Source organism: Gymnodraco acuticeps, unplaced genomic scaffold (assembly GCF_902827175.1).
Source record: "Gymnodraco acuticeps unplaced genomic scaffold, fGymAcu1.1, whole genome shotgun sequence".
NCBI lineage: Eukaryota > Metazoa > Chordata > Actinopteri > Perciformes > Bathydraconidae > Gymnodraco > Gymnodraco acuticeps.
The window spans coordinates 2,940,763-2,962,369 of record NW_022990238.1 but is presented as its reverse complement, the minus strand read 5'-3'; the positions used below and the strand labels follow the sequence as shown (position 1 = coordinate 2,962,369).

General features: G+C 40.9%; 1 long non-coding RNA gene across 1 annotated transcript in view; it reads right to left on the bottom strand.

The window, feature by feature from the left end:
- Positions 1–7,294, bottom strand: part of LOC117548513 — a 61,449-nt gene extending 54,155 nt beyond the window's left edge. The window contains exon 1 of the long non-coding RNA XR_004569345.1: positions 6,010–7,294. This is a non-coding gene — a long non-coding RNA (uncharacterized LOC117548513). The remainder of the gene's footprint in view (positions 1–6,009) is intronic.
- Between the last annotated feature and the right edge of the window lie 14,313 nt (positions 7,295–21,607).

The following is a 21,607-nucleotide window of genomic DNA, read 5'->3' as shown; positions in this document are numbered from 1 at the left end:
TCTGGACAACTTCCAGTCGTTTTAGCTGTCATTACAGCACTTTGGCTCTGTATGCTTATCTGAGACTTTGGTCAGGGACACTGACAGCCACTTCCACAGCAAGTCTAGCTGGGTTCACTGTGGTAGCTTCACCGCCAAACCTACAGGCCTTCTGGGAGAGCCTTGCACATGGGAGCATCTGCCTCCCAGCCTACATGCTTTAATGTGACATTGTAATTTGTGTGCACAATCTAAATGTCAGCACACTTAATCCAGCTTAATAGCACTGTATATGTTTAGTAGAGTCTAAATTGACCTCATTCAATCTCTTTTAAACAAAGCAAATAAAAAAAGACACGCACCTAAAGCTGTCAGCAAGATTCTTACAGATCTCCCAGCTAGCGCAGGACCACACACACACACACACACACACACACACACACACACACACACACACACACACACACACACACACACACACACACACACACACACACACACACACACACACACACACACACACACACACACACACACACACACACACACACACACACAGACACGCACACACACACACACACACACACACACACACACACACACACACACACACACACACACACACACACACACACACACACACGTCTGAGGAGCCTGGTGGTCTGCTGTGTCCCGGGGAGGTCACACAGGAAATGTCACGCTCCTCTTCACACTGAAAATGTCTCCTTTATCCTCTCCACTGAGAACGAAAGAAAAGGGAGGAGGATTGAAAGAGTGGATCGAATGAAAAAAACGGACCCAACTCCTCAATGAGGATTGCTTACTTGTGTAGGTGTGACTCGTTGAAACGCGCTTGAGTTGCCGTGGCAACCCACACCCAGCAAAGTAAAGGCTGAATATGGTCACAGGTTCGGTGGAATGTGACATTTGTGAGAGGGAAACACAAAGGGAAGAATTTTCCCTCCAAAACGAGAGCACAAAAAAAGAACAAGTGAGAAAACAGGAGGAGGAATATCTGGTATTTAAAGCGTTGCAAAACAAAGTTTTTTGTTTTTTTCCTTGCAAGGAAGGCCAAGAAGACACCTGACGATCCATCACCATAAAAACATATGGTAGTGAGTGCAACGTTTGGGCCTGTTCTTAGCATATCATATCAATCACTCTTGTGTGTATCCATAGTGTCCTTGTAGGGAGGTGGGTGATGCATGCAGCCTTTCTGTGGCTGAGGAAGTTTGAATGGAGTGCTGTCTGTCGGCGTCCGGGCCAACACAGATGCCCCTATACTGTACTGTGTGTCTTTGCTGTTTGCTCTGTGTGTCGAGGAGAGGCATGTTGGGAGAAAGAGTCTGTCCTCTTCCCATCTTCCTTTCGCCTTTCTGTGATCTCCATCTCCCCAATGCTATTTCTACTTAATTCCTGCAGGGCTGTACTCACACAGGAGGTCAAGGAGAGCAGGGATAGCAGGATTTAAAATAAAAATTCAGAGGAAGTGTGCCAGATTTGAATCACCCAATAGGGAAAAGCGGGCCATGATGCATGGAGTCAAGTTAAAAGATCTAAACACCAGGTGCAGAGAGAGGTTTATCAAAGAAGACAGGCTTTAAGAGTCAGACCCAGAGGCATCATTTTAAGGAATCCCCCACTTATGTTCACCACTTCCTCTAAAGCCTCCCTGCCACACTCTCACTTTAGCAAAAGCTGTCTCAGCCTCCCACTTCCTGATAACTCCCAAAGCAGAATAACACACACACACACACACACACACACACACACACACACACACACACACAACACACACACACACACACACACACACACACACACACACACACACACACACACACACCAACACACACACACACACACACACACACACACACACACACACACACACACACACACACACACACACACACACACACACACACACACACACACACACACACACACACACACACACACACACCACCCTCTATGCAAGTTGTGGTTTCCCTGTAGGAAATCAGCAATCTGCTGCCATTACCCACCAACATTTACCCGCCCCCCCTCCTCTCTCTCTGCTCCCTTACACCCCCCCCTTGCATTTCCTTACCACCCCTGTTTAGACAAAGCATCTTTCTCTCATGAGCATCATTAGAGAGAGAGAAGACAACTGTTGGTAGGCTAGTAGAAAGAGAGCACCACACAACAAGGCAAAGGAAAACATAAATAGCTCATTCGTTTTTAACATTGGTCTGTTGTCATAGCATCACATAGGTCCCTAGCTGTGTGTATATAGCTTGATAGACATGCTACTCTGTTGTGAAGAACTGAAGGCACTTGCACTATGATGGGAGTATTGGTCACCTCTGTTTGGCATCTTGACAGTAAAAGGTCTTAAAGTTTGTGTCCTCATAGCTGAAATTCAAAACACAGCATAAACATTTTTTATAATTCAGGGCAAATTCTTACCTGTTCATAAATAGACATGTTTTGATATGCAATTCCTTAAACAGGTTCCCAGAGAATCTGTCAAAAAAACTTAAAGTCAAGAGAAAATCACAAATGGAGGGGAAATCACCAAGGCGCTGAGGAAAAGAAAACTTTACACAGTGCTCCCAGCTTTTCAAAACCTCTCTCAGTCTCACACATAAACACATAGGCACAAACACATACACCTAGAAACAAAGGTGCCATTTACTCAGGAAGGGTCAGCAGTTCTCTCCATCAGACAGGGGCTTGTTCTTGGTCAGAGGCTGCTGCCCAATCTCAGGCCACCCTCCCCTGGCTCCACCGGCCCCCACCACCCCGGAGACAAGCTCCCCATTGTTCCTGCACTGCTAATAAATGACAGTTCTCCTGTTCAGACAAACTTTAGAGTCCATTCTAAACACACACACACACACACACACACACACACACACACACACACACACACACACACACACACACACACACACACACACCACACACACACACACACACACACACACACACACACACACACACACACACACACACACACACACACACACACACACACACACACACACACACACACACACACACACACACACACACACACACACACACACACACACACACACACACACACACACACACACACACACACACACACACACACACACACACACACACACACACACACACACACACACACACACACACACACACACACACACACACACACACACACACACACACACACACACACACACACACACACACACACACACACACACACACAGACAGACAGACGCAAATGCACAAAGACTGAGTGTAAATGGTGCTCTATATGTAAGAATACACAGCAGCTTATTTACAGTCTGATATTTCTCATGGAGCTCATTAAAGGTTATCTGACACTAATGATGGAAGGATATTTTCCTGCGATTTGGGGCTTGTGCCCCAGGGGTCTGATGAGGTAATGCCGAGGGCATATTATGCTAAAAAAAACAGTGGTAATTAATAAATGTTTTCCTAATGTATTACATGTCCCTTCAGAGGTCGACAATGGACGTGACATCGAGACATAGTTCAATCGGGGGTCACACTGCTCCGTTGGTACTGTCACCTGTGTGCAATGTCTCATACAACCCCACACACACTCACACACACATAAGCCAGATACTGAGCTCCATCAAGGCCATGACCCAAAGTGAGCCTTGAGTTTAGACATGATAAATCACCACTCAACTTAAGCTCATAAACACACCATTAACACGCTCGGCCACAGCAACTTGATCTGTTTACCTTAACCACTGTGCTGGGGACTATCGCTCTCAGGCAGGCCTGTATTAGCATGCCTGGGGGCCTGATGCACATGTCTGTCACAGGGGCCGGCAAGCTCCAGCTCAGGGCCACAACTCAGGGGCGCTGCTTCAACGTTGTCTCAACACTTTATGAGGTCATTTCCCAGCACTCGGCTTGCTTCATTCAGACTAGGTTTTTACCTTCAAGATGCAGACTATAGAGTTTGGAAAGAGTGTCTGTTTAGTTTGAAGTGTGTATGATACTTGATTCACATAGGTAACAACAAACATAAGCTAATCATCCTAGGTCTTGGTGGTGTGGGTAGCTTAATAAGTATCTGAATATGGTTAAATGTAAGTTTAAAACAAATGCGAATACAGCGGAAACTTAATGCAAAGAATTGCTAGTGATGAGAAAGTTCTTAGGAAATGTTGGGTGGAGTAAATACAGGGTTGTTAAGTGGCTCTGACCCTGGTGTGTGTATATGGCTCTCTACTGCGGTTCACCACAAGCATATCATATAACAGCTCAGCCAGCACACTCAGCCCTGAGAGAAAGCAAATTCTTGCTTGGTCATTTTCAGCTAACAAACATGTACAAAATAAAAAAAGTAGGTCTGAAAAGTTTGAAAGATTCTGGCTGCAGTCAGAGAAGTGGGTGTAGGAGAGTGGGTTTGAAGGGGTGTATCTGTGTCTGTATGGTGCTTACACAGCACAGGGGTGATGTTGGCTGTGTGCAGGACAGATGCTGGGCAAGCGGGGTCACATCAACAGACATGCTCCCGCTACACCGTTCAAACGACAAAAGGAGGAGGAGGAAGAGGAGGCAGAAGTTGGTAGAAGAGGAGTAAAAAAAGCCCCAGTGTTTAGTCAAGGCCTGCTCACTGACACAAAGTCTGTCTTTGTCTGCCTCCCAGGGTGCCAGATAAAGGAATTCTTGTGTGTCGGGGGCTCTGACCGAGTTTATTTGACACTTCAGCTCCTTTTGTGAAGCAAGTGTCCCACCGTCAATGCTGGCCATGAGAGTCACTTGGCATTAGACAGAGGGTCCCTCTTCAGTGGAGAAAGGGGGTCTTGTTTGGAGAAGATCTTTAATGGAGGGGTGTGTGGGGGGTGCTGAGTCGGAGGAGAGGGGGTGCTCGGTCTGTGCTTTGCGCTGTATACAGACATATAGTGGGGCTCTGTCCCCTGCCCCAACAATAGATGGAATTCTTCATTACTAAGGAAGTGGACGTTATTGAGGAGTGAGAGCTGAAGGGGTGTAGGAAGCTCCTTCATCAGATAAGTTGCATGAACACACAACTACTTGAAATACAATGCCACATATGTCACAAGTATGCTCAATAAAGATGGAAATGCTTACACTGAACTGGTACAACATTCATGATCCTGACTTTTTAGGGTGCATCGTCTCTAGAGTGTTGTGTTAACATACACCTGCAGGTTCCACTCAAAGGGAGCATCTACACATCATCCATATCTTTCTGAATTTTAAGAATAAACATGCCGTGTGTCAGGTAGCAGCAGCTTGCTCTACTGACAGTCACTTCACATTGAAGGCCCTCCCTGTGGGCAAAGTTCTGGAGACAGATTTACTCTCACCTGAATGGAGTCACTGTGGGAGAGGTGAGTGGACTGCATGTCGCTTTCTATGGTCACTGTATCCACACTGTTCATTTACTTTACTGCACCTGGCCTTTCATAACTTATTATAGACCGTGGCTCTGTGAATAGTATGTGGTCACCTGGGACTGCAGGTGTATGGCTATGTCTGGTGTAGGACAGGTGAAAAAAGAGCTCAATTTGAAAATAGAGTATTCAAGTCATGTGTCTAAAATACATCAATTTGAGTACTTTTGAGGGTTTATAACGGAGCAGTGCTCTCCCAATCAACAGGTGAATCCAAATTTGACAGGACTTTTGTATGAACACACCCCCTCAGAAACCGTTCACACTAACTAAATAAGTGTTGTCCTAACTGGATCTTATCTCAAAGGAGTTTGATTGTTAAGAGTGATTTGGTTGTGAATATATAGGCCAAATGAGTGTGTGCTGAGATAATGACAGAACCTTTGGTCAAAACAGACACTATTCAACGTTGTTGTTTCATTTGTGAAATAACAGCGAATACAATGAAGTTAGTCCTAATTTGGTACCCTTTGGAACATCACAGAACAACCTGACCCTTTTTTTACAGCTTATAATAATTCAATGACAACATTAAATATGACAGATATTAAGTAAACATTTCAGTGCTCAAGGTAGGTCATTTTCTTACCTGCTGGAGGAGGAGATGCGTTCTGTCAGTATCCAAACAGCTGGCCATCTGCTGAGCATCGCTCTCAAAATATATTCCAGGATATTCCTTTCGTTGTGCCAAAATCCACCGCAACAAATATCGATGTTCAAATCATATCAAAGAGTTAGCCAACTATGACACTGGCCACACGCGCGAAGTATCCCAAGAGACTCGTCTGTCCGACAAACGGCTGGTCCAGCGGCAGGACTTAGGCAGCAGGAGACATGTACACCACTCATCCCGTGAAAGAGACATTATTTTCTCATATCCTAAAAGACGATATACAACTCCTGCGTTGAATCCATCAGCTGCTGCCATCATAAATTTAAAAAAAGAATAATAACAATAACTCCTCCACGTGTGTCAGTGCTGTAACAGCAGCATTTAATCCTCTTTATGCGCCAAAAGAACCAATGCGTAAAGTGATTGCTGCTTTGGTAAATCAAGCAGATTGATCGGTGTGGTTATTTCCATAAGGCAGTAAAAGTAGCCGGGTTATCCTTAGTCTCCAGTGCAGTGATGGTCCCTGCTGGAGCTCCAGCTAGCGTCTATGTAGCCGGTACTACGATGCGCTCCTGTGAAGAGCCTGAGCAGCACTGAGCCATAGTTGGAGCAGAGCAGCGCAGCACAGCACATGCTGCCCTCAGCCAACGTAGGGGCGCAAAGCATGATGGTAAATAGAGTTGATTTTGTATGCTACCTATTTCTTTTAGATCAGGAGTAAGACATTCGATTAAAATTAAATACAAATAAAATGTAATAATCATATCAAAACAAGAATAGTGGCAGTAGAGTGTAATTGACCGTACTGTATAATTTGCTTATGTTGGAGGGTGAAACATGTTTGCTCACACACATTATTTGAACCCATGTTAAACAAGCCTGTTTACTAATAAAAAAGTGTTTCTCCTGGAATTTTGACTATACTTTTTGAGGATTTAAATTAAATTAATTGTAATGTTTGCATAATTGCACAATTTATTGTATTACCTGGCTATAATAACCTAAGTAAATAATTATGTGATGAATATAGGCTGGTATAATTATGTTGTATGGTGCAATCACTCATCTGTCAGTTTGATCCCAGGTTTGCGTGTGAGCCATGTGAGTGAGTAATACTGATCTTCTGTCGCTGTGCACAGATACAGGGATGTCGGTGCCTTGAATCACCTTCCCATGAATGAATCTCTTGTCTTTCTTACCTCACTTTCATGTCTTAACCACCTCCAGGCTTGCTTGTATTTCTGGGATCATAGCTTCCCTTAAAACTCAAGACAAGTAGTGGATTCCCTGGAATGGACTGGAACCTCAAAGACTAAAATCAGAAAGAAAGTTATATTAAATTAAAGTGTTACTCTGTGATTGTTATAAGACAATTAGATTTCCCTATGAATAAAATATGTTGGAAAAAGTACACTGAGGAAAACATTGTAAACATACTGTAAATGAGTGTGTGAATTATGGAAGTCTTTGATAAAGTGTGGCTTAAAATAACCTCTTAAAAAAAGACACATAAATAATATTTTCTATACACACTAGATTGTATCATCCTATCATTAACTTATCACTAGGAATTAACATCTTTCTAAATACTGGCGTAAATGTATTGAACGTCAAAGTGGTTTACCTTCCACTATACCACTGTTACTGATCTCCACATGACGGTGTGTATTACACTTTAGGGCAGGTAAAGCTCCACTCCACCTTTTCCTTTACTCCCCATTTGGCCGTGCTCCAGTACAATCCTAGAGTATACCTGAATTGCACGCAATTCTGTCAATTGCAGGTACTTGATGGCTTTCTTGTGTGCTGGGGTTGAAAGTTGCTGGAGGTTTGTGCACACAGCATTGCGTGACTAGAGCTGGGGATGAAAACACAAAGACATTGTTTTCAGTGATCAAACCCCCTTTATAGTAACTCAACAGCATTCCTGTCTCGCATTCCTAAGCCACCGCTGCTGTGTGAAGGATTTTTTTCCTTTTGAGAAAAAGAAAGAAATAGAAGGTTAGACATTTGTATCTGGTTCACTGTGTTGACCTCGCTTCTTCCACAAAAGCCATTCTGCACCCCAAGCTCATTAATCATTAATCAAGGCTGAATTAAAGTATTAGCAGAGGCAATTATCTTGCAGAGGTAATGATCTCTTATCTAAATCGAGGTGATGACTGTAAACAGTGGAGCAGCAATCCTGCTTTCATCTTCAGCAATCACTCCACCTTGAAACCAAACCAATTGATTTGCAAAATGATTATTTCTCCATGTGTGCATGCATAATGCACGTGTGTCTGCAGGATTGTATGTGTGCAAGTGAATACTTTGTGCATCTTCCTCCTCCATGTTTCTACTCACACTAGTGTGTGTTCTTGGGTATGTGCTAATGTGCACACAAATGTTTTCCAGATTGGTGTGACAAGGATAATCATATCCAGAGAGCACAAAACTATTCTGAACACTGCTCACACAGATGGGCGGAAAAAGAAAGAATGCATCAGGGAATCCAGGGTGAGCAAGGCTGAGAGAGTGAAGAGAAAATGTAGACATTCTCAAGCAGCAAATTGCACAAATTGCCTAGCATGCACATCAAAAGGCACAACTCTAACATGTGTGATGCAGAAATATATAAATGCATATGTGGCAATATCCTCTGTGCAAAAAGTCCATGCAAGCAGTGCAGTCATTACCTGTTGGTTGTGTTAAAACAAATCTAATATTTACTGGAAGCAATGACCTCTACAACTGCTGCTTCAACATACAACACATAGAGAGGACAATGGAGTCCAGTCATATCTCCAGTGTTTGCTCTGAGAGTGATTAAGACTAGAGGACATTCATTACTGGCCCGGCTCAGACAGAGAGGGGCTTCAGAGCAGAGCTCTTGTGTTGGACTGTTTGGATGTCCTATCCCCTTGTATCTCTTTGACTACCTCAAACACAAGGCTCTATTCAACCAGACTGGGAACAAATGTTTCCTTATGTGGCTCTGAGTGCCCAAAACCCAGCGACAGGATAGAGAGCAAGAGCCTATGAGACCAAAAGACAGAAGGTTACAATAATGCAGGATATGCTGGCGCTATTTAAGTAATCAGCTCATCTTAAAGTATGATCTGCATTATTAGGTGTGTGTATGGGGGGGGCTGATGTCATGGAAACCAAAAGCTAGATGAGACATAAGTATTTCCTACTAACAGAATGCCCTTCTGCTGGCATGGCCCACAGGCTCAGTAGCCTGCCACACTTGATTTCCTCCTTTTTTTCCCACTGCTCCACTGTTCACACAGGTGTTATTATTTCTACATTTGACTGGAAATGAATATGGTAAATATAACCCAGGAAACCTGAGTTTGGTTTCCAAGCAGCTTATGTTATTTCATGTTCCGCCTGCTGACTTCCTTTGCCAATCCATGGGAACGGGCAAAGTGAAGCTAAACCGGGGTCAATGCAAGGTTTCACAGTGGCATGAGTGAAGATTACTCAAGGGAAAACGGTTTTAAAAAATGGCCTGTGCCTGCTCTACACAATGAGACATAATGAGACATAATGCGCTGTGTACCCTTTTTCTATAAGGATAAGGAGCTAATCCTCTTGTGCTATGAGACTGATAGGGTTGGAGTACTTCCAGCACCTCAGGGTGCCAGATCTTTGCAAGGGAGGCTTTCTCAAAGGAGACCATGTAATCAATGACCCCCTCCCCAACCTACTATATTAGTCTTAACATAGTAGATTATAATGTCAACTTTTGTGATTAAAGTGTATTTTTTTTTGAGCACTTGTCATTTCCCATTATCTCTCGCTGCCTTCAGGCCTTCCCCCTCTTGCCCCGCATTAAGATGTCAAACTGTAAAGGGGTTATCATGTTTACTAAAACATGTTTTCCCACTTAAGAAGAAATTAAATGAACTGTTGGCCTGGACTGGCAGTGCAGTACCACTGACATGACTCATTCCTCCTTCCTCCCCAACACTCTCTTACACTGAGCAAAGGGGGAATTTCTTTGGACAAGCACACGCTTCCTGGAGCCTTACCATAGTGTGACCATGAGAATGTTTCAGCCTGCATCAGGTGCCTAGGTTTATTTGTAAAGGAAAATAAAACATAAAAAATAACTAACTTTAAACAGAAATCACCTTCATTTCCTACAGGATAAATACTACATACCACCCTGGCATGCATTTGTCTAACTGCATGCGTGTCATTTTTGAAAGTTTGTGTGTTTACAGGACATACATCTTGGCTCCATTTTACCTGTTTAATCTTGCTTTAAAGTGTACATTTATTTGAATTAGAAACATGTAAATGTTAAGGGTTTAAATTAGGGATCTACTGTGAGGAATAAAATGAATATCTGCTCTCTGTATGCTTTTCTAGGTGTGTGTGTGTGTGTGTGTGTGTGTGTGTGTGTGTGTGTGTGTGTGTGTGTGTGTGTGTGTGTGTGTGTGTGTGTGTGTGTGTGTGTGTGTGTGTGTGTGTGTGTGTGTGTGTGTGTGTGTGTGTGTGTGTGTGTGTGTGTGTGTGTGTGTTCTCAGTGGCAGGCTGTGTGTAGGCAGCTGGGAGTGTGCCTGGGCTATGCGTGACTAGGAGAAATACACCTGTCTCCAAGCACAGGTACGGAGGGGGAGCTGGCACGCAGAGGCCTGCCAGACGAACAATGCTCCCTATTGTACCTGCGCTCTGACTGCAGACACTCACAGGAGAGGAAGCCCTGAGCCCAGTGTGTGTAGCTCTCTTTCCCTCTCTTTCATTCTCTCTCTTCTTGCTCACACACACTCACACGACATACAGAGTCAAATTATTTATAGTACACATATTGTGCTGACCGCAGACGCCCTGGGCTAAATCCCCCAAAACTCTGCCTTTTACACGCAAGCTGCCAATCATAGCTGTGAGTGACAGATTTGACTTCCAATCAAAGAGAAGAAACAAAGTACTGAAAAAGGACACAGAGAGTGTTTGGTTTTAAGTGTTATTGGCCTATGAACACTTTGTATGAATGTCATTATTACAGTATTTTATGAAATGCAGTGTATTATATTTCCTCAGCTGTTAAACAGTCAAAAAGTATAACATTTTTGTTGTTATTGTTCTGGAGAGTATTTCAAAGTTAATAAGGATACTACTCTTCAGATATGATCAGTTTCACAGAGATAACTAATGTACTGTTAAGGTATATAATAATAAAGAGCTGTAAATATAAATCCCTGTTGTGGCTATTGTTAAGTAATCTATTATCAGTGTTACACCAGCCTAAGATTTTCCAGGCTTTTTGTTCTCGGTACAGATAAGGCAACCTTGAGATGGAGAGCCAAGATACTGTAGATGTAGAGACAGCGGGAGACAGACAGAGAAAGACACCCCAAGAGAAAGCAAGAGTCTGTCTGTAAATCACTGGGGCTCTCTGTGGCTTCCACTAGGCTGAATCTCATTTTGTCTTGATTTGTTGGCTAATTATGAAGAAAAATGAACATGGCAACCGCAGAGAGAGTCGGGGACGAGAGGGAATGCCAAACATCTGCTTTCAGGAGTTTTGGTGCTTGGTTGATCTTGGATAGACACAAGTACCCCTTCTGTCAAACAGGAACTCCAGCTGTTCTACAGATGGGGTCAGTTATTTGGTGTAAAATGTGTGGGCCCAAAAAAGTCAAAGCCTCTTTGATCCATTATCTAGAACTCACACAATTATTTTACACCTCTCTTCCAGGGTTACAAGGTGACTGCAGTGAGACCGCATCGTTTAGTGTGTGTTTGTGTAACACCAGCGGTATCATGAATAAGTGTGTGTGTCTGTGTGTGTGTGTGTGTGAGTAAGTGTAGGTGTGTGAGTGTGTGTGCTCACTGACTAACGCAATACAGTCTTCATAAAGGTAGTATTGTTAAGTTGCGTGCGAAGCTCATGCTTTAGGCTTTGGGTCCCCGCCCACCCCTGTAAACCACGGCCTTTTTTCCTCTGCTTTTTTCCCCTTCTACACCTTCCCCTTTCTTTTTGTTACAGGTAAACATTTGATGTCCGCACGCAATCCCCAGAGAGTCTCCTCCCCTTGTTCTCTCCTCGGCTCCCTGGCTTCCACTCAGCGTTACTCACACTTTCTCTCACAGACACACATACACACCTCTCTCTCCGATATGCACACACAGACACGCTACCCTTCCCTCCCCATTTTTCTGACATTCCTCTCCTCCTGACTCAGCACCTGTTTCCTTTAGAGGTTATGAAGTGTCTTTCTCTGTTGCTGAATGACCGACAGAACTTTTGATTGACTGGAAACACTTGTCCACTATCACGCTTCACTAGCATTCATCTTTCATCTACTTCTTGTGCTTGTTTATGTCTAAACAAACTTTATAGTCATGGGTCTTATTTGCAGTCAAAAATTAGCTTGGCACCATTTCTTATAGCCTGGATCCCTGTGTACTTTTATTAAAATGAATGCCATTATTGTGAGAAACAAAATGGTTTTATTTAATCAAATAAAAGTAACCCATGACAACAAAATTAAACTAAAATCTAACCATACTGATGTGACAAATCTAAACCAAGTATACCTCCTGCACTCAGCATTGTTCTTTTAACAACAAAGCTAAGGAATAGAAAAGACTGACAAATTAAATCAGAAATACAATCAAACTAAAATTATTTCAAGTATCCAGGCAGACAATTGATCTGCCTGGGCTTCCTCTATGCACTTATAATGAAGATGTACATTTCGTGGGCTTTAATAATTCAGAACAGTCGGACATTTCTGAGTTAAAGGTTCCCTTTTTAAGAGTATGCTTTTGTGAGGGTGCTAATAGGAAAAAATTGAGTAAAAAAAAATGAATACAAATAGAAAAAGTCCATCAGAAACGCTCTGCACACTTACGCACACAATGGTATACTAAAACATATACTTTCCGTAAATATAATTCACAAATACAACAATCTACCTCTTTTTCTGAATGCTGCTCATTGTTTACAGTTCTATAACAACTTGAAACGGCAGTATAGAGTACAAGTTGAGACAACACCACAGGTTCACAAGTAGCCAGTTTAAGCTAATGGGAGCTAAATCAACATCAGATAAAAGCCAATTAGTTCAGAAATTGCATTTTGCCCCTGACTTCCCGTAATGTTCACCTGCATCAATCTAATGCCTGATCTTATGTGATTGATCGATACTCTGACTACAAACAGAAACCACAATGCTTTCGATTGCCAAAATCTTGTACCTTTGCATACAGATTCTTCATTAAAAAACAGAATCTCCTTGTTTTTTAAAAGATTTTCACAATTCACTAGTACTGTGTTGTTGCTTAAAATGCAGCGTTTAAAGCGTCCAGGAAGACAAATGTGTGAATTACATCCAAAATATTTGTTGTTGCGTGTGAATGATTGTGATCTAACAGATGTTAAACACTAAGAGAAGGTAATAAAACAAGCCCAAATTTGGTGTGTGAACTACAGCTCTCTCTTTCCAATGCCAATCTCAGTCACGCACATCCCTCAAGCTGCACTACAGCAGTTACTGCAAGACTGAGGGGAGTTCTGACTGGTTCTGACACATCAAGGGCAATCATCGTGTCCAAGCACAGAAACAACTAACTTCTCTGCCAATGTTACCAGCACCACATATGATTTCAATCAGAGCTAATTCATCTATGGGCACAGATGGATTTCTTTCAGCCCGTTAACAATACAAAATACCCACTCACGGATTCATGTCAGCACAAATACTCATGTGCTGCCTATTGACAAACTCAGACATGAGGGTTCAGTTAGGGAAATTCAGACTGCATGAAACATTATTCCTGTATACTATTCATTAAGATTGAGACACATAAGCATAGATCATGGCTTTCTAAGCTCTGGCCTTCTAGTCAGAGCTGAGCATGACCCCTGACATTTCCCTGTGTTTTGTTTTTATATTTCTGTTGTCAATTATTGTCTTTTCTTTCTTATGTTATTGTAGTGTGCTTTTATTACATGTAGGCCTACAGCACTTTGGCTCGACCAAAAATCGCTTTTAAATGTGCTCTATAAATAAAACTTGATTTGATTTGAAGTTCAGCTGAGTCCTTCCTGTAGCCTACTCTTTATTTAGAAAAGTCATCAATGACGGAATTATTTTAACAATGACTGAAAAATCTGAAAGCCGTCCGTCATTAGAACAAACTCAGAACAGCGCCAAAGTTTCCCCGCAGCGGGGCTCTGGTATTATGTCGTGTTATGCATGCCCGCCCAAAAGGAAATTATATAGTTTCCAAACTTAACTTTGTCGAACAGATCAACAAAAGTATTTGCTATACGCTATGCACGCTCCCGCGAGCGTCCACCCCCCCCCCCCGTTGACAGTTCACGAGCGTGCAGCTTAAAAGTCTAGCGCAACCTCTGCATCAGACTGTCCAAGACAAGACTCCAATGCTAACCCAGTCTCACGGCATTTCGTGTTCACCAACACGATTTTTTATCTATTGATTCGTGTTCACCAACACGATTTTCCCCTTTTTTTCGTGTTGCACAGCACGATTTTAAAAGCAATGTATTTCTACTGGTAATGTGTTTCGTGCCTGCAGCACGTCTTTTTCTCCGGTCGGGTCGTGGAAGACCGGAAGCTGTGTGGTTCATAAAAACATGTTCTTACTCAATATCAAGCCACAACTATTGTTTTGATTTTAAATCGTATAATTTCGGACTTTTGTTGCCGTCTGTTAGGAAAATAAATGGGGCTCAGAGCCTCAGGATACTGAAATCTGTATTTTTAAAATATTTTTTCCTTCTAATTTGTTATTCTTTTCAAAATAACACACTGTTATTTACTCACCAATAACACACTGTTATTTACTCACCAATAACACACAATTATCCTTGCTTTTATTGATTGCTTTAATTTCATAATCTCGTGCTTTTTTGGCGTCCGTCAGGAACTGAATTTCAAAATAAAAATAACCGGAAACAGACGTAGGCATTTCGAGCGATTACCCAAGATCCTCAGCTATGGTTTAAGCTCGCTGATTGGATGTATTAGCCGCAATGCATGCTGGGATTTGGTGTTTTTATGATATGAAATCCGGAAAACTTTTTAAATAATAAAATAATACTTAATTCCGAGTGTTCTTGCTTTTCTCTTTGAAAGTCATCACATAACGTCATTGTAATACACGGTTCGGCTGCATTAAATATTACAGATCTGCCGTAGTTCTTTATTTATAGAGCCCTGAAGACCTTTGGAAAAACTGGAAGAAATGCCGCCGAAACTGAATATGTGACGTGGATCATAAATATATCAACAATTAAACAACATCTTCAATTTCTCTTCACACAATACGTCTCCTTGCAGTATCAACACTAATTCAGCTGACTTTTACATTTGATCTAATTCGTAGATGGGTTATATTTACACCATAACGGTGCACAGCTGATAGAAAAGGACTTGTAGTTTTTAAAGATATTACTGATTTTCTTTTAATATAAGAATGTAAATACTGAGTCTGAAATATAGCAATATGCTGTAAAATGATGTGAAAGCATGAACAAAACTACACATCTTCAGATGTTGTACATACATAAGTGTCCTACACTAATAATACAAAGTTATTATGGCTGTGTGTACCTTGTGTGCACCGCCTAGTGGTTAAAGCACGTTATTGAATTATTGTTTTTATGTGTTATATTTGATTAAAAAAATATTAAGAGTACATACTTTCATAGGGGGAAAGTAGAAGGTCTGTGATAGAAATATAGAATATAAAAAATCAAGAAGATACTATAAGTGATCTCTACAATAAAACAGTTTAGTGCTGAATCTACAAATATATTAATAGGAGGAGGTGCAAAACAGAAAAATGAATTAACCTTTATTTAAACATTAAATAATACTTTAGATTAAGGTCTTCTTTTAAATAAGAAAAACACTTTGGGGGTATCTATCTGCAGATAAATATTAATCCTGACAAAGTAATATATTGCTTTCCTGCAATGTTAACTATGTTGAAGCACTTATTTGTTTATTATTTGGTTATTATTAAACTGATATTATACATAATTTATACTCTTATGTATGTAGATAGTTTAAGAAATGTGCAGAATATGACAGTTTAATGGTGGAGGTACACACATATTGATAGATGTCTTGTAATGTGCTGTTGAGGAACCTGTGACCCAAGATTTTCATTCATTGCATACACCGTATGATATGTCAATAAACCTTTGAAAATCTTGAAATCTTGAAAGGGATGTGCAAAATAGCAATTACATACAGTTTTTAATTAACTATTAGTAGAGAATAACGAGTAATGAATATACTTTATTACTCGTTTCCATTCATGTCAATTGCAGATAAATGTTTAGTCTTCTCAAGCACCAACTATCAAATATCTCTCCTGATTGTCAAGTGCCAACAATCAGGAGAGATATTTGATAGATCTTTTTTTTTCAAAGGTTTATTTTTATATTCTATATTTCTATCACAGACCTTCTACTTTCCCCCTATGAAAGTATGTACTCTTAATATTTTTTTAATCAAATATAACACATAAAAACAATAATTCAATAACGTGCTTTAATCACTAGGCGGTGCACACAAGGTACACACAGCCATAATAACTTTGTATTAGTGTAGGACACTTATGTATGTACAACATCTGAAGATGTGTAGTTTTATTCATGCTTTCACATAATTTTACAGCATATTGCTATACTATTTCAGACTCAGTATTTACATTCTTATATTCAAAGAAAATCAGTAATATTTTTAAAAACTACAAGTCCTTTTCTATCAGCTGTGCACCGTTATGGTGTAAATATAACCTATCTACGAATTAGATCAAATGTAAAAGTCAGCCGAATTAGTGTTGATACTGCAAGGAGACGTATTGTGTGAAGAGAAATTGAAGATGTTGTTTAATTGTTGATATATTTATGATCCACGTCAAGTATTCAGTTTCGGCGGCATTTCTTCCAGTTTTTCCAAAGGTCTTCTCATCAGGGCTCTATAAATAAAGAACTACGGCAGATCTGTAATATTTAATGCAGCCGAACCGTGTATTACAATGTCGTTATGTGATGACTTTCAAAGAGAAAGGCAAGAACACTCAGAATTAAGTATTATTTTATTATTTTTAAATGTTTTACGGATTTCATATCATAAAAACACCAAATCCCAGCATGCATTGCGCCTAATACATCCAATCAGCGAGCTTAAACCATAGCTGAGGATCTTGGGTAATCGCTCGAAATGCCTACGTCTGTTTTCGGTTATTTATTTATATTTATTTTAATTCAGTTACTGACGGACGCCAAAAAAGCACGAGATTATGAAATTAAAGCAATAAATAAAAGCAAGGATAATTGTGTGTTATTGGTGAGTAAATAACAGTGTGTTATTTTGAAAAGAATAACAAATTAGAAGGAAAAAAAGATTTTAAAAATACAGATTTCAGTGTTCTGAGGCTCTGAGCCCCATTTAAAGTCCGAAATTATACGATTTAAAATAAAAGCAATAATTGTGGCTTGATATTGACATGTTTTTATGAACCACACAGCTTCCGGTCTTCCACGACCCGACCGGAGAAAAAGGCGTGCTGCAGGCACAAAACCTATGCACAAAACACATTACCCGTAGAAATACATTGCTTTTAAAATCGTGCTGTGCAACACGAAACAAAGGGGAAAATCGTGTTGGGAACACGAATCAATAGATTAAAAATCGTGTTGGTGAACACGAAATGCCATGAGACTGGGTTGCCAATGCAGGCATAATAGGAATTATTTCAATCCCTGCATTGTTGTGTCTCCTATAACAACTAGGTTATAGCGCTCTTTGATTAGGGGCTTTTCGCTCTCTAACCGCCCCAATTAGCAGCCCAGCTGAGGTGGAGTGTATTATTAAAATACAAACAGTTACTGTACCAGCCCCCATTGGTAAGGCTATGTTAAATGAATATTATATTTGTTGCGCCTACAACAATTTACCTATTGTTGTGTTGGCCTTCTGCTGCTCTGGAAAAGCCATTCAAACAAGATAATCTGTCTACGTCTCGTCGTTGCAGCGCACCGTTTCCCTGTACACGGACGAAGTGTTGAGACAAAGGGACTGTTTGATTGGGAATATGAAGCAATTGGTGTGTGAGTACAAAAGGGATACTTTTTACAGCCTCCATTGTTTGTCATTGGACTCCTTGATACATGCACACTGATCCCATTACAGAGACTCAATTTCACTCATTTTAATACCTCACATTTTCTGGTATTCTGTCTATTGTTTCATGTTCAGTTAATCTCTGGGGGGGGGGGGGGGGGGGGGGGGGGGGGGGGGTTGTTGCAGTGCATAGCGTGTGTGTCACTTTCTCTCAGGTCATGCCAGGCTGCTGTTTGTAAACAGTACAGCCCACACTCAGCCAGCTAATGACAGGGTTGAGCTGGGATACAATGGTGGCTTCCGGGCACGCTCTAAAGAGAAAAGAGCAACACTGACAAAGCAGCTTTGAAATGAAAACAAGAAGTTCATAAGCTACAATCAAGTAAACATTATAGCTGTCTATTTCACGTTGGATGTATTGGGGACCGTTGATGAACGTTCCTTCACACATGCTATGCAGTCGATGGGCCAGTTGGTAGTTGGATTTACTTAATCTGAATAAAGCAAACAAAATTCTTGTCATTGCAAGAAATGAAAATAATCCTTGCTCTACATTTATGGCTCATTTAGTTTTGTTTATAGTAGCTCTAACAGCTGTGTGCTAGAGTTCAAGAAATCAGTGACATTTCTAGAAGAGCTAATTCAGCAGGATCATCAACAGGAAATACTCTACTAGGAATCTTAAAACTGTTCAACCCACCCACAAGGCCAGGGTGTTGGTATTTGGTTTGCGGTTTGTTTGTATGCATTAATTGCTAACACAATTCACTTGTGCGTTTGCGCAACATCATAATAGAGGGATGCCCTTCTTGTTTCCCTGCAATGAAAAAACAACCCCAGGTAACACCTCTAACAACCACTTCAAAGGAACAATAAAGAGATTATCTGACAGGAAAATCCAGTATGTTTAACATTGACACGTACAGTATATCGTCACTAATGCCCTCGTACCTGGCATTACATTGAGATCACACTTCACAATATGTTGTTTGTAGCAAGTCAAAATAACTGGTCAAGAAAAAGGATTGTATGTGTGAATACCAAGCCATGGAGCCTCCCTTTGATGTGTGAGAATGGTATGCTAACTTCTCTTGCTGACGCTGACTCACTCAACTTGGAGCTAGCGTGACAGACGAGGCAGGTTAATGTGTTCCCCCTCGAGAAAAAACACAATAAAATACGACTGCCTGACTGTTGCCTTAAGGCTGAGGAGATGAAACGCGGTGGAAAGATACTTCCCTGTAACATTTGGGGAGTTTTATTAGCGAGTCCTTTGCATAAAAAGAGTAGTAATTACATAGGGTTTATCTTGTCTTTGTATTTAAGAAGTAAAAGCAATTACTGTGATGTACCACATTTTTGTAGGCACATTATACCCCATTTTAGAAAAGTATCATTACAAGCCCATTTCAATCCTCAAGTGGGAAGATGGAACACGCTGAGCACTGTTAAAAAAGCCCTACGAGTGTCTTACCTTTATGTCCCCACTAACTCCACATCTTATGAGTATTCAGGTCCTTACTGGATACAAGCCTGATGTTGGTTTTGGGTTGCTGTTAATCATGAGAACACAAGCTAAAAAGTACAAATATTTTAAAAGATAAATCTGAAGTGATAACTGATGATTGATTGTGAAAACAATGACGGAACAGCGCATGACATGTCTGATCCTTAAGACAAACAGCAGTCTAAGTCAACCTTAGCCCTGGATCTGTACACGCATACTGTACACTCACACCACTCATTAAACTCTTCTGTTCAAGTTTCTCAGACAGCTGTCAAAGCTATGGAAAGAAAAACACATTAAGGGAAATATTGTCCGATTGAACAACAGTGCTAAAAGTGTTCACTTAAAGCAAATTATTTAATCTATCTATGGATTCTTTAAGATGAATGTAATGCGACATGCAACACCAAAAACAAAAGTCCAACAAGCTCAAAGAAGGTGCGAGGGAACACAAAAGCGTGAAAAAAAGGCACTCTGGCAAAGAAGTTAAAATGCCTTTATTAAAAAGCCATTTCATGGTGAACATATGAAAACAGACAATTCTTGCACAGGGTAAAATAGAGATGGGTTAAAAACGGTTCTATGTTTTTAATTCCACCATAAAAAGGCCATCTGATGTAAGACTTTGCAACATATTTCACATCATCTGCAATAGACTCGGAGCACATTACTGTGCACCCATATAGCTAGACGATGTGGGTTTGTGTAGAAAAGCAAAAACATAAAGAGTGGAAAGCTTTTCAGAACCATATCAGCATTATAATCACTTAATGTTTATTTAGTAAGAGGTGTAAACCGTGCATAGTTCCTGTGGTTGGATCACTGCATGCGTGGGGAACTCTTTCGGGAAAGCATGGTGGTCCTGCTAGATTGAAGCGAAGGGGCTATAGAGGATCTGAGGGCAAGGGGAAGTGGGTAAGTTAAGTAGTATGTGGTGGTGGTTTGTAGAGTTTGGATGATTTGTTCTAAGGGGGAAAAGTATGTGTGTGTTTTGGAGTGGTTGATGAGGGCTGAATGGGGCACTTGTTAAAAAAGGAGATTTTGCAATACAACCACTGCTGGTGGCCCCTTCCTTTTTTATTATTGTGCATAGTATCTCTTCTCACAGGAAAGCAGAAACTAGGGGGACCAGGTTTAGAAAAAAGGCTTGTGATAAGATAACAAAGAAAGATCCAGCCCGTTCCTGAAAAATAGTAAGCCCACCCTAAAGACAATACACTCATAGTGGAGCACACACAAAAGGAGTTTCGACACAGCTTAGTTTGAACTCTTTCTCATCTCTTTCCATTGACTGACATTTATAGCACCAACAATAGACTGTTAACCTCACAGTAGCTCTTTATGATAGAGAAGGATCTGGGTTTTTATTACAGGTAACTGTTGAAATCACTACCCATTCTTCTCCCCAGCGCTGCGATGTGTGATTTCCGCCTGAGACACAAAGTCCAGAGTCTGCTTCCAACACACTGAGGATGACGGAGGAGATTTGTTCACCTACTGAACACCTGATAGAGCTGATTGCCAGGACAACACAACAGTCAGGTGACCCACAGTTTCTCTGGGTTAAAGTGTCATCCAGGAGACTGACAAAGGCAGTAAAACATGAAGGCACACTGATTTTGATCTAGACTGTGAACAATGACATACAAACACAACACAACTGTTTTTGTTGGCTGAGGAAAAGAAAAAACCTTCAGTTAATGCTTCAACATTAATGAGGCACATTGTATCCTTGGATATAATTGCATGTACTTTTCATTTAGGTGTTTCTTGTTGTTGTATGATTAGGCTACATAGTTGTGAATGGATTTATCACACTCAAATATCAACAGCAGTGTACTGAATAATGTACTTGCATGTATAGAACTATACTATATATGTGTTTCCCCTCACAGAAGGTGATGCAGGTGTTGTTGATTAGATGATTTCAAATTAGACACTGGTAATAGTGACAAAGTATAAT